Genomic DNA, 6,000 nt, shown 5'->3' with positions numbered 1-6,000 from the left:
CAAAGTCGACCAAAGGCTCGATGGTGACGTTTAATCCTTCCATCGGTCCTCGAATTGATCCCCAGTGTGTTTATACGTCTATATTTGCATAGACGATTTACACAGACGTGGCAGAGCGTCGGCACCCGGGCCACTCGCCAGGGGCCGCCAGCGTGTTGTGAGACCGCCGAGGATTCCCTCCTGGGCCGCCCGACGAGTGGAGACTTTGGCTCTTTCGTGATAAAGCCTGCGTTTGATGCACCTTCATCTGATGTGTCAAAATCCAAAGCATACAGCGACTAAATTCACATTGTACATTACATTACATGACGTTACGTCACAGTCATTTGGCAGACGCTTTTATCCAAAGCGACTCACAAGAAATGCAATTTGGTCCCCGAAGATCTGAAATACCGGTAGAAGTTAGTCAGAAGTGACAACTCCACCAAATAGCCATCTCAGAACCATATACATACATACATACATTCATTCATTCATTTCATCCTTTTTTTTTTTTTTTGCGGGGTGGGGGCTAAGTGTGATTAGTAGGGTAGTGCTTGGTATGTTTTCAGGTATCTTTTCAGCTCACGGTGAAAGGCGGGCAGCTGTTCTGACCTTTTTTCGGGAGTTCGTTCCGCCGAGGAGCCGAGACCGAGAAGAGCCGAGACCGAAGGCATTGACTAAACGTCGGATATCGACGAAGAAGAACAAAAGCAAGAAAGCCCGTCTTTCGTCACACTCGGTTCTTCGAGCGCTGAACGCCAGTGAAATGTCTCCTCTGCGTTTAATTATCCCGGATGGACTGCGAGCGGCCGGCGGGCTGAGCCCCGTCCAATGCCGGAAGCACAGGCAATCAAGGGGCACTGGAGGTCGACGATTGGAGCGTGGAGCAATCTGATGAGGCGCCCCGGGATCGTGAATCTTTTTGTTTGTTTGTTTTTAGCATAACGTGGAGGCCAACACTCTGCTGGTCACGCTTGCCCAAAGACGACATGATTCCAGGACGCGGTGATGGCACGGTCCAAGCAGGGGAAGACAGCGTGATGCTTTGGATGATGTGCAGCTGGCTAACCTTCGGTCCCGCCATTTATGCGGATGTCGTTTCCACGTTTGCCGCCAAACTAAACATTGTTGTGGACCCAGTGCACCGTTCACTGGAAACAGTTTTACCAGTTGGCGGTAGATTCTTCCAGCAGGATAATGCTGGGGCTGGGGTCAGGGGTCGGAGCTTGGGCTGGGGTTCGGGTACTGTTCAGGATCAGCGGCTTGAGGGAGCAGCATGACATTAGGATTTGACCCTAATTCCCCTGGACCACATCTGCTTTATCTGAACAAAGAATTCAGTCAAAAAGGCAAAGTCTGCAAATGGTTCAACACTTCACCACAGGTTTTCCTGTCACAAAAGTGTATTTTCACTTTTCAAACCAAACCCTTCTTAGATAAATGCATCTTTGGAGGCACTGTGCCTTCAGATTTGAAGAAGGCATCCGACACCGTCAGCCGCGGGATCCTTTCCCCCAGATTTCTCGTTTTCCCTTTTCAGAACAGGCCGAGTGGATGGATGTGGGGAATAAAACGAACGCGTGAATAATCTTGCTATTTTTAAGCTCATCCCTTTATCTCATCAGTGTGGAAAAACAATAATACAGTTAGTGACAAGAAAAAGTCATAAATCATCTGTCAACAGCTCATGCTGTAAAAGTTCGAGTGATTAGACAGATTAGATATTTGTAAAAAAAAAAAGGGGGGGGGTCTCTCGTAACAGTTAATAAAATAGGAGATAAGATTAAAAAAAGTCCACTGACAATTGTAAAATGTTGCTTCAATTAATCAATCCCTCGCTTGTCACATGACACTGCAGCTCTCCGTCATGGTTCATAGGCCGGCGGTCACCCTTCCCTATAATTGTCCTGAACAATGAAAATATAATATAATATAATATCATCTCCTCCCTATCGCGCCGTGAGTCCCTGCTGTTGTGGTCGGACGGCTTGGTCCGGGACCTGAACCCGGGCCGGTGAGCATGAGGGCAGGATACGTTAAATCCAACAAAGGTGACTGACTTATGTAACAATGTCACCCCAATAAAACCTTCGTGGTGGACTCTTACGAGGCTTCAATTATGTCCATTTGTTCGCCTTACATAACCAGCATCCCTGAAAGATAAGCGTGGCTTTTTGATTTGGCCAATAAAACATGCGGCCAGTAGTCATTTGCAGTTTAATTTGATGGCAAATTGAGATACTCCTGAAAGTCAATCGGTGTTGTTGTCGCAAAGCCGCTGTTAGAGGAGAAGAGGCTCTTTTTCGTTGTCCCTGTTTTTCATAGTGCTGAGCTCTGGAGGGAAACGGTCCCTCCGTCACCAAAATGAAAGTGAATTAGATCCATCATAAACAACTCTCTTTGGTGTACACATGAATGATGTTTTTCAGTAAGGCAGCGCAAATATTTACGTCTGCATAGTCAATAGTTCTTTGATTTTTCTGTGAAGACAAAACCTTATCACCAAATTACTCCTATCTGGAAGCTATTATTTGCAAACAGTAATCATCTCTGTGGCATTTACTGTATAATCTAAACTAGATGTACTAAACGTCAATGTCCCAGTAAAGGCTTTACATTTCTACATTTTAGGTGTATGATGCATATTTATGGCATGCACTCTGCAAATCCCAATTTCATATTACAGAGTCCAAAAAGGGAACGTCTCACGCGGGTCAAAGTGCAGCCGTAGCAGAAGGTGAAGCAGTGTGAAATAATCACTGTCTGTGTTTGCTCTTTACCCAACACCATTAGCGTCTTATCTGATAAAGCACAAGTATAAATGGGGTGTCGAAGCAGCCCGGGGAGCAAGTCTCTGAAAAGTGTCCTGCGTCACCATGAAAGCATCTCCAAGTTTGAAAGTGCGTCTGCCGGCTCTGGTGTTTGCGCTGGAGATGATCATTCTGACGCTTTATGCCGTGTTCGTCACTTACGATGAAAACGCCGACGCCAGGCTGCAAAACAACCTCACCGATCCCATGGATAACTCCCTGTACCGCGACTACCCCTACTTTGCCGATGTGCAGGTGATGATATTCGTGGGGTTCGGCTGCCTGCTCGCCTTCTTCCGATTCTACGGCTTCAGCGGAATGGTCTTCAATTTCCTCACGGCCACATTTGCCATCCAGTGGGCGATCGTCATTCAAGGCTTCTTCCAGTTTTACTATGACGGTAAAATTCACCTGGGCGTCATCAATTTGCTGAACGCAGAGTTTGCCTGCGCCGTGGTGCTCATCTCCTTTGGAGCGGTGCTGGGGAAGACCAGCCCTGTGCAGCTCCTGGTCATGGCGCTGCTGGAGATCCCCGTCTTTGCCGTGACAGAATGGGCTGTGTTGAAATACATCAGAATAAATGACGCCGGCGGCTCCATTCTCATTCACCTGTTCGCCTGCTACTTCGGTTTAGGGGTGACGTTTGTGCTGTACCGCCCCGGTCTGAACGACGGACACCCAAAAGAGACCACCGGCTATCACTCCGACATCCTCTCGGTCATGGGAACCCTGTTCCTCTGGGTGTTTTGGCCGTCGTTCAACTCTGCGCTCACCATCAAGGGCGATGATCAGCACAGAGCCGTTCTGCACACCTTCATCGGTCTCAGCTCGTCCACGCTCACGGCCTTCGCGCTCTCGGCCATGTTCAATAAGAGGGGAAAGCTCACGATGGCCGACATTCAAAACGTGACTTTGGCAGGCGGCGTGACGGTCGGGGCCTCAGTGGACATGATGATTTCGCCGGTTGCCGCATTTGCTCTCGGCATTATGGGCTGCACAGCCTGTTTCTTCGGGTACAGATACCTGACGCCGTTTCTCTCGCGGTACATGAAGGTCCAGGACCAGTGTGGAATTCACAATCTGCACGGACTCACTGGCCTCATCTCATCCACGGCGGGCATCTGCGCGATCCTCCTGGCGACAGAGGAAACCTACGGGCCCAGCATGTACCAGATCTTTTCTCACCGTGCCCCACCGGAGGGAGATCCAAAGCTCGTAGAGCTGCAGAAGCTGATTCCCGGACTGAGGCCGGGCTTGGGTCGCACTGCCACGGAGCAGGCTCTGTACCAGGCGGCAGCCATCTTTTTGACAATCGCGGTATCTACCGTCGGCGGGCTCCTGACCGGTTTGGTCCTGAAGCTGCCCATGATGGCGACCCCTTCTGACGAGGACTGCTTCGACGACGAGCTCTTCTTCGACATGCCCGCCGACTGGCAGACAGCTGAGACTGCAGATGCCGAGGAAAAGCACAAATGATCTTTCTGGTTTCGAACTGTGCAGCCACCCCGGGCAGCAATCCTGATAACTTGTCGAGTGCTTTGTCTGTCGGACGATGTATATTGCTTTTTTATATTTATCATTTTAAAAAGAGGTATATGTGCCGAGCATTTTGCAGTTCTTTTTTCAAAAAAATAGGATGAAAAAAATGACACTCAAAAATGCACTCGAGTGTTTTGGGCTTTATTCGACTAGGACTTACTTGTATTGATTTGATTGTTTGGATTTAATTTTTTCAGCTGTGATTATATAGATTAAATATTCATACCATAGGCCACGGTGCATCTCGAGGTATGAAATAGAAATAAAAATAGGACAGAATGAAAGAAAGTGCAACACAAAATAAACACAGCTAGATACTGTATAATAACGTTGACCTTTCCCCTCCGATTCTTGTATTTTTCACAATGTGCCCTCGGACCTCATTTTTCATACAATGTTCAACAGCTTCTGAATGTTCTCATTTCCCGGAACTTTAAAGTTAATTGTCAAATTAATTACCCATACGGTTTATTGACTGTAAATCTCTGTAAAGATTTACAGTACCGCGTGTGTCACCTGTGATATGAGGTGCAAACATAAGCAGAAATTTTGGATCCCAGTATGAATACTTGTAAACCAAGTGTGTGATGAGGGCTGAGATGCTCAATCCAGGTACTATGGGGGTGACTTGTTGAATTCAGAATATTCTGGCAAAGTGATAAAGTCGTTACCAATGACCGGTGAAGCGCAATGCATTTACTTTACCGGAAAATACAAGTCCTGCGATTCAATCTGTCAAGAACCCCAACAGAAGAACGAGTAGATTTTTGAATTCTTGTCGAATTTTTTTTGTGGTGGGAACTGGACTTGAATTTCTTCACCTGAAGACATTTCAGCCCTCATTGCCGGGGCTTCTTCACTTCTCATGACCTGTGAGGAGTTTCCCAAGATGACCTAGATTTTTTAAAGACAAGAGATTTGAAACATAGGAGTCGTTAATGTCAGAGGCTCATGTGAGCAGGTTGGCAAGTTGATTCTATGAGGAAAAGTGCAAATGTCCAGGAGGACGTTAAAGGAAAAACGTAGTCCCGGAGCCAGCGTTCAGGAAGAGCATTGGTGAGAGGTTTCCACGTTGAGAGGTTTCCACATTGAGAGGTTTCCACATTGAGAGGTTCCCATGTCGGTTCATTTGAAATTGCAGCTCATGCGCCCACAGTGCGGTCGCCCGCTCACACACGGCAGGTGCAGCTGTTGCACAACGCCACGGCCGCCGGCCAGCCGTTTGATCTACTGTTCGGGAGGGTGATCCATGTGCCACAATCCCTTTAGAGAATACATGCTGAGTAGTCCTCATCTTCAAGCGCTCCTGGGAACTTTTGGACGGCCGTTGTTCCATCATATTCCCTTCATGAACGTAAATAGAAGACAACATCGTCTCATCGCCCTATCTTTTTTCCATGTTTTTCTGACATTGTCTTCGACGGCCAGCTAGTTGTCTTCTTTTACTCTAGAACATGTGGTCTCAGCCAATGTGACTATTTTGAAAATGTTCTGAATGAATCTGTATCAATATTCAAATCCGAAGCCTAAATCATTATATATTCTCTTTGCCGTCAAGTTCTCGGACGAAAGACTCATCCAGTGATGTCAAGTCTCATTGGAAAAGAAAGTATTGTTATTTTTATCCGACTAATTTGACCAGGTGGATTATTTCCCTCGAATGACCGCA

General features: G+C 47.1%; 1 pseudogene; it reads left to right on the top strand.

The window, feature by feature from the left end:
- The first annotated feature begins 2,858 nt into the window (after positions 1-2,858).
- Positions 2,859-4,268, top strand: LOC147222516 (ammonium transporter Rh type B-A pseudogene; annotated as a pseudogene).
- Positions 4,269-6,000: the final 1,732 nt, after the last annotated feature.

Source organism: Fistularia commersonii, chromosome 21, assembly GCF_037954325.1.
Source record: "Fistularia commersonii isolate RoL2024-O1a breed Wild chromosome 21, RoL_Fcom_v1.0, whole genome shotgun sequence".
Lineage (NCBI taxonomy): Eukaryota > Metazoa > Chordata > Actinopteri > Syngnathiformes > Fistulariidae > Fistularia > Fistularia commersonii.
The sequence above is the reverse complement of the archived record's forward strand: the minus strand, read 5'-3'. Positions and strand labels throughout refer to the sequence as shown.